Genomic DNA, 14283 nt, shown 5'->3' on the forward strand with positions numbered 1-14283 from the left:
TTAGATCTGCACAGATCTAGAATGAGGAATAAAACACTTCTGATAAATCAATGGTTTGATTCAATTTCAGTGTGGCAAATTCATTCAAATAAAGACAGAAAACCACAATTTGAAATTATCCAAAGTTATACTTTAAATCTTATATCAAATCATAGTCTCATTGGTACAATTACTCAAATGATATTTTAAATCTTTAATGAACAAAATAATGGAAAAAAAAGTAAAATTAAGCATAAATACTAGTGTTCTGTCCATCTGCCATCTCCAATGAGCTGGTTTCTGCTGTGCCATGCTGCTAATGCTTGTGTTTTTGCCTTTCTTCTGTCAGTCATCTTTGCAGAACCACCGTCCACCAAATGCACATGGTTTTTGCTCACTGACTTTAACCTGAAAAATGGGATGAAAAAAGGAAAACTAACTTTCAATCAGAAACAAACTTATTATTTGCTTGAGCTTTCTTATATTTTATCCTCCTTCTAAAGGCAAGTTTTCCTGTACCACCTCTTGCAGTAGCTTAATCTTATACTGTGCTGTCTTCACCATGATAAAACTTGAGCTGGGGTGAAAATTCTTCAATAGAGCAAAATTTTGCTCTGTAGAGTAAAATTCAGGGTTGTTCATGAGCAATGAAGTTCTCAGCACAATTGTCTTTTCTACCCTGTCTTTGGAAGAGGCATTTGTCCTGAAGAACATGATGGGATTTTGACCCTGTCATGTGGCTGCTGTCTGGAAGTTTATAAGGGAAAAACCTGAAGGATCAAGCCCATGCTTTTGACTGAAATAAAAATTTTGCTCAGCAACAACTTGAAATATCAGTTGAAAAGCCTCAACCTTCAGAATTTCTGACATTTGATATTGAGGTTCTGACTCTTCTAGGATGCAGATTTTATAGCATTTAGTCTTTCCTAGGAGCTGCTGCTTTACTAAGGAGAAAAACCCCACCCACCCACACCACACTACACTCAGTAATTCCTAGAGTAACAGAGATCACACTGATCTACAGGATTTTTCTCTTTTCTAAACAAATAGCTTTCTGGAGCAAGCCTCTGCTGAAATCCTCTTGGATAAACAGAGAGCACTCCAGGACTTACTGCATCTTAAGCAAGTGAACAAATATTTAGCCTTATGATGCTTAGGTGGTTGATTCTCTATCTGTACCTTTCTTTCATCTTCCACCTGGAAAAAAAAAGCGTGGCTGAAGGAACCTGACAGGAAAAGCAGGGGAAAAAAAGAGAAGAGGACAGAAATGGTGGCTGGCCAATGTTAATAGAGAAACCAGAAATGTTGGAGATCAACAAATTATAGGGAAGGGATATTTCGTCTCTCCTTATACTTTTGCAGATCATTTCAACAGAGCTTTTTTTCACTTTAACAAAACAGGATTTAGCTCCTATTGCTCTGTGCAGTGAAGTAAGGAGGACTTTCAAGGATGACAAAGACAACACAGAAAACTTCCCATCATTCTGTATGTCCTCAAGGTGCCAAGGGAGAGGCCCCAGTTTCTGTCTCCCACTGGTATTTGCTATTTTCCCAGACTGTAACTAGAAACACTCTTAAAGCAGCAGGGAGAATAACATTTTATTCTACTCTATCCTTGTTTGCCAGTTAACAAATGACTTTGTGGGGTAAAAACCAGATTTTTTTTTTCTTCCAGTACTGTTATTCCCATAATGCACATGGAGTTTTTGATCCTTCACCTCTGTATCATGTCTCCTTTAGTATCTCAGTCAGCTCCTAATCTCAGGAGGAAACAGCAGCAATTTTGCCTCTGGGTCTTATTCTCATGTAGGTCTGCTAATCACATGAATATCCTTAGCCTTACAACAGGTGATTTAATGGTGTCATAAATCCCATTTAATTCTAAAGAACTGAGGCACAAAGTAATTGCTTGGACAGGAGGCTGGGCACCAAATTCAGATTTCTTGTTAAACTCTTCCAGTATCCCTTTATTTTCTGATACTTCATTTTTTTCTCTTTGCTATAAAGTATTTGCAGAACAGGTACAAAAGGTATCAAAGCAAAAAAAACAAGTCGATGAGAGCAATTAAATGAAAATATTTAAATAGTTAATGGTTTTTCTTCTTCCATATGACTCTTTCTATACAAGAAAGTGAGATGAGATTCTTCCTGTGCTAGCAGATAGCTGCAACTCTGCAGGGTTACTGAAGTGCTAATATTGATCAGACAAGATGGAACATGTTACTGAGGCAATTGGTCAGGCTAAAGCAGTGATGGCAGCACATGGCATGTTATGGATAGCTGAAGTAGCTGAGGATATCTATCTTTCTGTCTATCTACCTGTTTTCCAAGATGTCTATCATCATTGAACTTTGCTACCAAGGAACAAGGGCAGCACTTAATCATCAATAGATAAATACTGTTTATGCCATTAATTGGGGACTGGGTCAGATTTTCCTTGTTTGTACCTTTGCTGCCTTTTCTTTTTTTTTTTTTTTTTTTTTTAGCTCCATAGTTGTGAGACAGTAGCATTTTCTCACAGTCTGCATGTGTTGTTTTGGGACTCGTGTCAGTAGCAACAGCACAGCTCTGTGAGTCTGCCAGGGCTTATTCAAAGGAGCTCCTTTCCAGAAAAACAAAATAGCCAACAGATGAGGGTTACAAAATTTCAAACCCAGTGCCTTTTCATAATATCTGACCCATGGCTTGGAAGCAGCAACAGTGTGAGCAGTCTCTGCACCTGCCCCACCACAGCCACAAGTGTCTGAATAGCAAAGGGAGTTTCCCAGGTTATACCTGCTGCAAACCCACAACTCCTGTGGCTGCATTTTCTCTATAGTTAGTATTCAGCAACGACACTGCAACAGTGCAGGGCTGTGTGTTTGCTGGCATTTTTCTTGTTCAAAGCTTTTGAGAACACTTTACCGAGGCATATAATGCTGCCTTGAAATTGGCTTCTAAACCACATTTTGAGAAGATGAAACACAGGCTCTTGGCTGGGTGTTTTTGCCCTGTGCCATGCCTTGCTTGAGGCAGAAAAGCACCCCATCTCCCCCTTCCAAATCTCTCAGCTCAAGTCTCATCAGTCTGGCTCTGATCATGAGATTCCTCTCTAATGTAGCAGTTTCTCTCTTCCTTCCCCCCCTCTGCCCCCTTAGTTTTTACATTACTTATTACAAGTACATAGATTTAGCCCTCTAATATGGTTTTAAACTCCAAGGAGAATTCATTTATCATTACAGATTCTTACATTAAAGACCATCTTGCTGGGGCAATGTTGGGAATAATCATTGTGCCTTCTTGTTTTTATCTGAAGTATTCCAAAAGGAGAGGTAGTTAGTCTAAATTAGGCAACAGAGTTTTTGCCTTGACATTTGGGAGGTCAAATTTTGCCTGTGACTGTCAACCTCTCAGAAGAGGAGATGGCATTTGGAGTAATCCAAAACTCCTGCAGAGTTACATTACTGTGGCAGCCAGATGAGTAAATCTAGGCTGAAGATCTATTGGTTCAATTACTGCTTGGGGTCAGGACATGCCATAAATTATTAGATATGCAAATGGAAAACTCTGACTGTTGATGAAAGAAAGATGGATGGGTTTCTTAAATACTCATAATTAGTGCAAAGACTAAGTATATAAACTGATGTATAGTTATTTGCTTGTTAAAAACTTCTGTTTTTAAATGTTACCTGTGTGCAGGTAAAAATAATTACTTTTTTAATGTGCATGTCATATTTTAAAAATAAATTTAGGAAATCATTTGAAGGTGTTTTGGACTTCTTCTGCAATGCCCCTTGATTTTTAAAAGCAGTTTCAGAACAGTTCAGAAGATGGTAATTCTCATTCTGTTCTCACTTGCTGTGGGGTAAATCTGCAGCACTGCCCTGTGCTCTGTGAACACACACTGACAATGTATTTGGCAGGAGAACTAATCCTTTGCCTGTGGAGGTAGAGTGTGGAAAGAATGCCACAAACTAGCTCAGGTTTGTGTATCTGCTGGAGAGTGAATGAGCTGGCACACGATAACCTGACCTTATCACAACATGAACTCTGTGGCGTTTCAAGAGATTTTTGTGGATAGGAAAATAAAATGCAATTAAGAAATTGCTCTACCACACCTGTTTTTGCTGTTGCTTAAATACATTATTTATAGTCTTATTCTCAGTGTGATTAAAGTTGGAAGAACTTATCCCTACTTTAGTCATGTAGGAAATCTGCTCCATCTATAAAAACTTGTTGAATTTCTCTTGCAGATTCTCTCTTTTGGGAGAGAAGTTTTTACTACATGTAAGACAAAATGATTGTGAGAGTGAGAATAACGTGAGCTGTTCAACGCCACCTGCTGCTGCAAGGGGAAATATATTCCCAGAGGCACCTTGGCTGAGCAGGAGCAGATGCAGAACCACTGGAAAGCTTGTTCTGCTCCAGAGTAAGTTTGCAGAAATACATCACAATGCATGAAGGAATGCACTTCCCAGAACTGATGCTGACATTCCCAAGCAGTCTGTGGAAGCCCAGGGAGTTTCTAAAGGATCTAAAGCATCACTCCCTGGTTGGTAACTTCCAAATAATTTTCATTTCTGTGACTCTGGATAGAATGTTTTTCAAAACTACTATAGGCTTTCTGAAAGCTCCTATTCACTGCCTAAATATTAATTTCTTGACCACAGCTCTTGCTGTCATTATTATTATTTTAATGAGGTCACATGGTGGGGTTTGAAAACTAGACAGCAAATTAAAAGTTACTCAAGTATTCAAGTAGAGATCAGAAATTAGCTCCTAACATGCAGTTTATGTAACTGATAAAAAAGTAGGAAATACATTTCAGCTATCTATAATATACACCAGTTTGAGACAGAAATATTCTGTGTTTATGCAGGTATAGAACTACCAGAAGCAATGGAAGGTAAGAACCTGCGGCTCACCGTTTGTACCTTAGAGAGTGGTAGAAGCCAGTGATGTTTTGTGGGTAAGAGTGATGTCTTGAGTGGTGGTTGAACTGAGATGATCTCATTCCAGCATGACACCAATGTAATTTGGGAACAACCCCTTGAAGGCAACAAAAGGGTACTGGGAGATCAATAAAAATGAGAGCAAACAATCAGTTTTTAAATCTTTACCTATAAAATTCTGACAATCATTTTAAGTTTGTAAGAAGGCTACAAGAAACACCTCAAAATGTATAATTCATAATTTCTGTGTAGAAACACTAGTAATAAGGAAAAAATATAACTTTTAATTTATTCAAAAGATGTTTTATTTAAAATGTTATTGTTAAAAATTATTTTTTAATATTCATTTTAATCTTATTAGTTCTACTCTGAATCAATCATTAAAGTATCAAAGTTCAACTAACGTTCCATTAACCAGATAAAGTACTCAAAAATGGGTAAAATTTAAGAGAAATACCTGAAATAAAGAAGAAAATTAAGAAAAGCACAAGCAATAACAAATATCATACCTTAGTTTATATTTAAAAAAAAATCCTGTATGTGGATGACATAATTTGTAAAAATGGAATCAAGGAAAAATCCACTTTGAGGAAGTGAAGAACTGAATACATTTAACTTTTTGTGCAATTTCTAAACAAGTGTAAAGTCTCCTTATTGCTGTTCAAGTCTTCAGTGTTCAAATGAGCCTGGTCACTTGGCACAGATTTGTGTCTCTTTCTGGAGGCTGAGAGGTTTCAGGAAAGAATAATGCTAGTTTTACAGAAACATTGCTTTAAACTTACAAGAAAGAAAGATGCTGTAGAAGTTTAGCAGCATATTTGTATTCTTTAGTGTTCTTTATTTCTATACCCCCATTTTCCTGTTGTGACACTCATTTAATACATTTCAGTTAGGTTTGCTATATATAACTGCAATTTTGCAACAATAAAAAAGCATATTTTTCAGCAGATACAATAATCTGTGGAAGAAAAAGTTCTCTTCTAAACATTCTGGACTTGCATAAAAATGTGGCTTATTGATTAGCTGGCAAATATTTTTAAATTTTATCATGATTTAATTTTTATGAAATGGTACAATGGGCCCATTCAACCAACTTTAGTCTCATTCATGTACAGATTTTTTTTTAGATGGACTCAGAAAGGGAATTCTTTACAGCTAACTCAAAGTACATTTTACTGTCTGGTCCCCTCCCCTCAGTGTGCTTATAGCCAATGACAAACTAGTTACAATGTATTGGATGTGCTGTCTCTTCTTTTATTGCTTTCTTCTTTACTGCCTTAACAGAAAGTTTGTAGTTAAAACAATTTTTACAGCTTTAAAGAATGGAAGTAAATTCATATTTTTAGAACTTCAGCCAGAAGTAACCATATTTTCAGCAGCTGAATTTTCATTAAAATTTACAAAAGACCTCTGCCTTCACTGATTTATTGTTGCATTAGGTAAAACTACCCAGAGTGTATAAAATACTGTGTTACTCCACTTGTTGTCTGATCTAACATGTTATCAGTGATTGCAAGTACATTTTATAACCCCGGCTGCTGAATCGAAAAAAAGGTGATACAAGCATCAATCTCCAGGATAAAATCAGAGCTCTTTCTAGCACGGTTTGACCTTACTGATGCCTTTGGATAGTCTTACTTGTCTAAGTCCTTGCAACAATTACCAGGGGACGGTTAGAAAACGCAGCTTTAATGGTGCAGATTGAAATTGTTAACAGCGTCAAAGCCGCGCACACCAACCCCAGAGGTTTTCAAGCACAGGAAAAATTTGAGGAAACTCTTGATACCACTGGAGGAAAGAAATGGAACAGGGCTGTAGACACGAGGCACAGATTTTATTTGCACTCTTTATTGTCTGCATCCCTGAACTCCACAGTATCATTAGCAAATACAAAAAGCTATAAATAAAAGACTTAGACCTCAAGATACAGTTTACTCCAGCTGTAGCTGCCAAATCTTATTTATAGCATGAGGAGACACAGTTAATTACAGGTCACAAAAATGTTAATTTCTGTCATAATGCAAGTAATAGTCTAAGCATGAAAAAGCTTCTTTTTGGACTAAAATGGTTTCTTCTAATAGAAGTCTGTTAATTTGAAATACCATTTCTGTTTATAGAATACAGAACAGGCAAAGAAAGGGTAAATGTGCTTTATTAACCTATTTCATGGTTCTAAGTATAATAAAATTCAAATTAAAATACTAAATCCCATCAATTTTTCCAAAGGCAAATTACTGTAGTTAAATAAGAATTAGAGATGAACAGAAAAGGCTATTTTGAGCAGTTTGGCTATTTGAGTTGTAGCTGCTTATTATTAACATTAAAACAATTTTGAATCAGTGTTTTTAAAATGCTAAATCTTCATGACCCAAAAGTGAATAAAAAGGCCCACCTTATGAACAAACTTAACTGTTTTTGCCCAAGCAAAGAACCACTAATAATTTCAATGATTCTGAAGTACCTGGGATAAGTATTAAGACAAATATTATGTGAAGGATGGGGTTAATTATGCTGCATATAATCCGACTCTGGTCACTCCACAAGTTGTAATTTATTTTCCCCTTATTTGCATTTAACTTCAAAGGTATTTCAGGAAATTTAAAATAACATGATTTGAGCAGTTACAAAGATGATACACATTTAACTTCAAAACTCTGTTTCAAACTCTTAAAAATAAATTACATACAATTTCAGGAAATAACACACCATCCTCATACAACCTGTAATTGTTGCCTCAAAAATAGTAAACTCATTTTTGTAGGGGAAATATCACAATTTAGGGCAACAGTATCCATTTAGCAGGTCTTATAGAGAAACAAGGAAACAGTTGGGTAATTTGCATCAATATGCTAATCTAAATTCATAGTAGAGTCTATCTGGTCAAAATGGTCATATGACTACAACTTTATATGGAAAATTAGCAGACTGGTTTGAAATAATTTCCAACCGCTACTGTAGAGTAGACAGTCTCTTCACTAAAACAGGGGGTGCTTCTGCCTTCTACAGCTTGTATTTATCATCACAACTTTGTTTGTTTGTTTTTTTTTAATTTTTAAATTTATTTTGAAGTGAGATTCTTTTGAGTTTGAGTACTTAGGACAGGCTTATGATCCCTGTGCATATGAACATATCAAAAAATTCCAGCATCTAGGTCAGTACTGAGCTTTTTAAATACTTAACAAACATCTTTTTGTATCCCTTCATGTCAGATTTAATTGTCCATGGTGAAAGGAAACGCTAATCAGAATTCAAGAGAAGTACTCTAAGACATGTATCTTTCAATCCTGGGAAAGGAATGATCCTGGGAAAAGCATATAAAGAAAAAAGCAAGTTTTCATCTTATTTAAAACATCAAAACAAATTGAATGATTTAAAATTTTCATTATTAACTAATGTATGGCTTTTATACACCAGCTCTAAAAGACTGAGGTGCACCGAGGGAAAAGCTCACTTCACAAATACCTTGTTCCTTTCAGAGTCTGGCCTGGGAGGATGGTATTTGAGAAGTATTAAATCATACACTGTTTTCACTACTTTATTCTAGTAGCTTTGAAAAAGATCTCTTTTCTATTCTCTGTTCCATGGTTTCCCCAAATATTCCTAATATCTGTTCACTCTCTGTAGTTGCCCACCAGAGCAGCTCTTACAGGGCTGAGAGGAGCACAGACTTGCTGTGCACTGGTTTATGCTGCTCCTTCCAGCAGCAGCATGCCCAGAGTAACTCCAGTTGTGGCAGCTTGCCACACTGATACCAGCTGAAAACCAGCAAAGATCCACACCCTCAGCTGAGAAGGTGCCTGCAGCTACCAATACCTTTGGGGTAACTTACACTGGGACAAACCACATCAGAGTCACACCCTGAGCTCTTCCTAAGCTGGTGTCTTCCTTGGGGCGGCTTCCTTCTGGGATCCATTCCTGGCTGCACGCAAGTTACAATTAGTCCAAGTCCAAGCTGAGTGTAAGCACCTCTGAAAACCATCCAGGAAAGCCTGGGCCCACTGAAGCCAGCAGAAGCTTTCCAGTTGTTTCAAAGGTGCTCTGATGTCCCCAGAGGGAACAGTTCTTTGCATGCTTCTCAAGTCCACATTTAATATGCAAAACAGATTCTTTGCAACTGAGGTATCTCTTAATTTGTTTTTGTGTGGCCCTATCTAAACAATGATGATGCAATCCCAACTGAATATTATTTGCTATTACCTGTCATATGAAAAGTATTAGTTTTTTTTCATAGCTGATGTAAGCTTTCATCTGAAAATAGAGACCTTTAAGAACATTTTCTGCACAAAATGCACTAGGATATTTGAAAAGTTCTGTAAAAGTGCACATGTAATGTGTAAAATTATGGCAGATTTTGTTTAGAGCAGTCTTGCAAGCAGAAGGCTCGTGGCCCTGCATTTGCAGCAGTGCTGGCTGTGCTGGTTGGCGCAGCTGGGCAAGGACACAGGAAGGCAAGGTCCTTGCCTGGCAGAGCTGACAGCTTCAGTCAGGGTGACAGTCTAACTCAAAGTGACAGTGGGGGCGTTCAGAGGCTAGGAAGGGCAACAGCAGACCAAGATCAGGGTAAAAGTGATTTGCAAGAGCACTGTTTTGAAGGGACCCGGATGAGCACACTGTTGTGATACCTTAAGGTTGGTCTGTTTGCTTTTTAATTTCAGGAGTGTCAGATTCCAGTGTGACTGCCCAGTTTTCAGCAAGCTGATGCAAAGAATAAGAATTTTAGTTTGGAATGGAAAATGACAGAGCAGGAGGACAGGAAGAGCATCTGGTAGGAAAAGCATAGGGAGGAAGTACCTAGAACAGCAGCATTTCTTCCCAGGTTTGGTTACATCTGTAAAATATCAAAGCATCCTAAATAAAGTGTTGTTGGGCAAGTGCTTGGGAGTGACAGGGATGGGCAGGAATGGCAGCAGTACAAGTGCATACCTATCTTAATGAAGTCTTACACCATGTTTGCAACAGCCCTTTAGAGAAATCATAGCACACCATTCTTAGAGAGCCAGTTTGGCACAGCCTCTCCTTATGTAGGAAACCACTCCTACGATCTCCTGCAGGTATAGGAGTGAAATTATCTGCTGCAGTAAATTCACAAGTTTAGCATTCCTTGCTACTGTGACCGAAGGTTAATGTTTTGCTGCTTGACTGAATCAAAATCACCAGTTGCCTATTACATATTTTTGTAGTCTTGCTCACACATTTGACTTCAGCAGACATTGAGTACTCTAATTCCCTGAGTGGTAAATGAAAGCCATGTATGTAAGAGATTAAGTTTTGTTACTGCAGAACAAAGCAATTCCACAAATGGTTTTCTCTTGCAGCTGATTGGGTCACTGAGGGTAGCTCCAGGCAGCACAGGCAGCTTCTGGCTGCAAACATGCTGGGTGACCATCAGCCTGGTGAAAACACAGAGAAGGAGGGACTGCAGCAGTCTGGAACAATTACCTGACTGCAGGGCTACGGCTTCTTTTGGCACAGATGGCTGTGTGCAGCAGATATCACAACATGTGGTGCTGAGCAGTAGCCATTCCTGACACAGATGAACACAGAATAAGAAAAGACTTTTGGAGCGAAGAAGAGGTTTGGAATATTATCTCATTTCAATCCACTTTCAAAAACTACAGAAAATTAATACTATTTTTGGAAAAAAACCTCTAATCCAGATGCTCAATAACATTCCACAAAACTTTATTTTTAATACTCCATAAGACTTGAATGGAGGTCCCTTTTCAAAAATGAGAGCAAAAACCTGAAATTCTTTAAACTGATAGTCTAGTGTATGGCCATGCTCCTATTCAGAATAACTAATTGGATAATTTAGCCATAGCACTGACCTGAACAATGCTACTCTTTTGAAAGTTCACCTTTCTGCCAAGTTGGCAGTGAGTGAATTTGAATGATTTGAAACTGTCCTTGCAAAGTCGTGCCTGAGCAGGGTCATGGAAAGCATCTGTGTGAGGCACGGGGTGGAAGTGTTAACCAGAGATGTTCCATTTGAGAGCACAGGGCTGCAAGCTTCCCACTGAACTATAATGTACTATGCAAATGCCAAAATAAAAAGAGCTAAGGTTCTTTACTGAAAATATGGTGACACCGTGCTGGTTCTAGAAGACGGAAAATAGGAGTCACTGAGGATGAGGAGGTGCACTGTAAGTGCCAGAAAGCAAGCCTGAAAGGTAGAGGGAGCAGGCTATTTCTCTTTGTTATCGAGTGAAATGACTCCACAAATATGACAATAAATCACTGCAGGAATCAATCTGAGTGGAGGCAACTGCTCCATGCTGATAATGCATCAATCAATATTTAATGTTTACACTTTAATTAATCTGCACGTAGGAAGCATTCTTTCAGTGACAAAAAAGTGATGAGAAATAAAACACCTTTTATATCAAACAGGGACGAATGGCTGCCTATCTGTGAGGCTTTGATTGGGCCCTCAATTGATCATTGCAGCCTCTTTCGATTGCACCAGTGTGCAATGTCACATTTGGGTATAGAGCAAACACCGTCTCTTTGAGGGAAGGAGGGGGAGCTTCTGAATCTGCTTTTGAGTGATTACAACTTAATCAGAACAAAGAAAGACTGATAGCAAGGTGAGTTCTTTGGAAAGACTGGGCAGAAGCAATTACACAAAAAGATTTTCAACATCTGCATCAATGACACATATCTGAACAGATTTTTACCGTGTATTACAAATATTGATACCTGCTAAGGCTTTGCACAGAAAACCAATTCAGATGTTGACTGGTAAAACTGCCTTCCCTTATCAGAGCTAACAGTGGAGACTGAGAATTGGTCATTTTGTCACTGTTCTGAATGTCAGGGAAGGGCCAGGTGCTGTGGGGACACCGGAGAAGTCACAATTCCTGCCTCAGAGTGTTTTTCCTCACTGCTCTGTTTAACCCTTGTAAACTCTAGTTCCTTCTTTTTAAAGGGCCTGATTCATTGTTCATTGAAGTCAACTGAATGACTTCTATTGACTTTGGCAGGCATTGCATTAGTCCATAGATGAATGGTATTGAAAGGCACAGTGATGAAAGACAAATGAAAAGACAGTGATACTAGACCAGTAATGTTCAATTATTCCTTTAAAAAAAGGAATACTACAGCAGTACAATCTCCATACATAACTAAAGCTTTCCTATGCTTATGTCTAAAACAATTGTTTGAAATGTACAGACTTTTCACATAATAAATGCAACAGTAGCTATTCAAAATGCAGAGGGATTATCACTCTGGAATTTAGCTCAATTAAAAATATTAGAGATCTGAATCCAGACACAAAATTCCCATATCCTTACAGCAGGTAAAACCCAGGGAAATTTTATGCTATTTTGTGTGTCAAATTTGAGTTATTTTGCAAAGCCTATCATGAAGTTAGGATCGGGCAAGGGACCTATGCAAATATCAAATAATTTTAAGCTTTTAAGTAGACCTGCCACTAATTAAAAGCAATTATAATTTTGGTTTGTTTTCACTGAAGAACTTTTGTTGTTTTACTAGTAAACAAACAGGAGGATTGCACTTAGGATCCAGTCAAAACATGTTGCCAAAATGCCTGCCCAGATTTGGGACTTCTCAGTTTAGGGTGCTCAGACTGCTGGCTTAGCCAACACTTGAACAAAACCAGAAATTATATTATGGTATATAGTAATATATTAGAAGGAATTTCAAAATTATAATCCTCAGTCCTGTAAGTTTTTATTTCACTACTACTGGACAATATTTTTCTGTGGTTCACTGAATTTTTCTGTCTATTCCAAAAGTCTAGAACACTCAGAAACACACCCTGGCATTTTGGAATATCAGGAGCAGCAAAGCATGAATGACATCATAAGACTTTCCTTTGTTGGCAAGAAAGTTTTAAAATACAGTAGCATACAAACATGGGAGGAAGTGTTCACTGAGGACATAAAAGATGAATATGACATTTAGAATGCAATAGTAGGACTGAAGCTAACTTTTTACTTCTGATGTTTCCTCGCCATTCTCACATTTTTTTCCCACAGAACTTTGTACATAGATAGACAAAACCCCAAAGATTTCATAATCTTCATAAGAATGGAGACAATGCCTTCTCACCAAAACCCATAAACAGCTTTTCAGCAGATTTACTACATACACACATATCTACATACAGATTTACGTCTGCAGTTTATCTTTTCCATAAAAACTTCTTCCCCCTTCTGTGCAAATAAGTTGAACAAACTAAAAATATAAAAGGGCAAAGTCAAAAGAGAGGAATGCTCTATTGTAATGCATGGTCAACTACAAATATTTATAGAAAGATGAAAACACTACTCTGAGCACTTCAGGGTTGCCCTAGGACGGCTATAACATGCATAGTTAATGTCTATGGAACAAAAGCAACTTACTGAATGTGAAATCTTCATTTTCCTCATTAGCACCCAAACTAAAGGTAAACCCACAAAAAAACGTCCAAAAAAGAAAACAAAACAAAAAGGAGAAATTTTCACTTGATAAAACCCTGAAGCAACAATGCAAAAGCACTTAATGTTGTCACTCAAAGGCAGAAAAACTGAACAGAAAAAGTGGCATTTTCTGATTTTCTGATGATACCTCTTGCTGCACACAGCTGGAATAGCAGCCCAACCCAGAAATCCCAATCCCAGCCCCCATGAACTACAGTTTCTGTGGAGCTCCAGAGATGCATGGGTTGGTTTGCAGCAACAACCCTGACATGCAGGGACACAGGTCACATACTGTGGCTTTGAAACCCCATCCCTGAAACTTCTGGGGACACCAGTCCCTAAGGTTCTTTGCCACACTTCTGGAACTTTTCCTTTAGTAAAGGAGATACTTCCCAGCCCTGGACCCTCCTGTAAGGGCTACACTACAGCCAGTTCCCAGGCATAATCACTGTCTCAGTTTCAAGCCTAAGCACCAGGGCACTCTCCAGCATCACTTCTGCCTACAGAAGCTGGCATTAGTCCAAATACTTCCACCTTAGTTATACAAATAAGGAGCACCCAGTGAGATCTAAGACTACCAGTCCCTATTTAGCACCAGGACTTAGGCTAGTTTTCCATCTCAGCTTGTCACAGCTGTCTGCTGCATAAAAAGAGTCTGAAATGTACTAAAAAACCCTGGAAACTAATAATTCATTAAGATGACAAATGAAAAGTAAGTCCTATCGATCAAGAGTAGAACTTCTTGGTTATAAAGGAAGCATATATTATTCTGACAGTATTTTCACAAGATAAGCTGAAGTTACAAAGAAGACAACCAATTTGATTCAAATAACTGTCTCTCCTCAGAAACATTCATGATTGCAGTCATCAGGCACAAGTTGGTAGGGTAGTATTACTACTGCCTTTTTGAAAAATTTGGATAACTGCATAATATCCAGGAAACAGGA

General features: G+C 38.0%; 1 long non-coding RNA gene across 3 annotated transcripts in view; it reads right to left on the reverse strand.

Annotated features, from left to right (window-relative positions):
- Positions 1-220: 220 nt before the first annotated feature.
- The window catches only part of LOC137481169 (uncharacterized), a 63451-nt gene continuing 49388 nt past the window's right edge, over positions 221-14283 (reverse strand). Inside the window, exons 3-5 of one of the 3 annotated variants that reach the window (XR_011003366.1) lie at positions 6527-6698; positions 4884-5028; positions 221-387 (exon numbers count right to left, since the gene is read on the reverse strand). This is a non-coding gene — a long non-coding RNA (uncharacterized lncRNA). Of the gene's footprint in view, positions 388-4883; positions 5029-5494; positions 6699-14283 lie in introns of all 3 variants that reach the window. The other 2 variants (XR_011003367.1, XR_011003365.1) reach the window with 2 other exon arrangements.

This window comes from Anomalospiza imberbis, chromosome 12, assembly GCF_031753505.1.
Source record: "Anomalospiza imberbis isolate Cuckoo-Finch-1a 21T00152 chromosome 12, ASM3175350v1, whole genome shotgun sequence".
In the NCBI taxonomy this organism is placed as follows: domain Eukaryota; kingdom Metazoa; phylum Chordata; class Aves; order Passeriformes; family Viduidae; genus Anomalospiza; species Anomalospiza imberbis.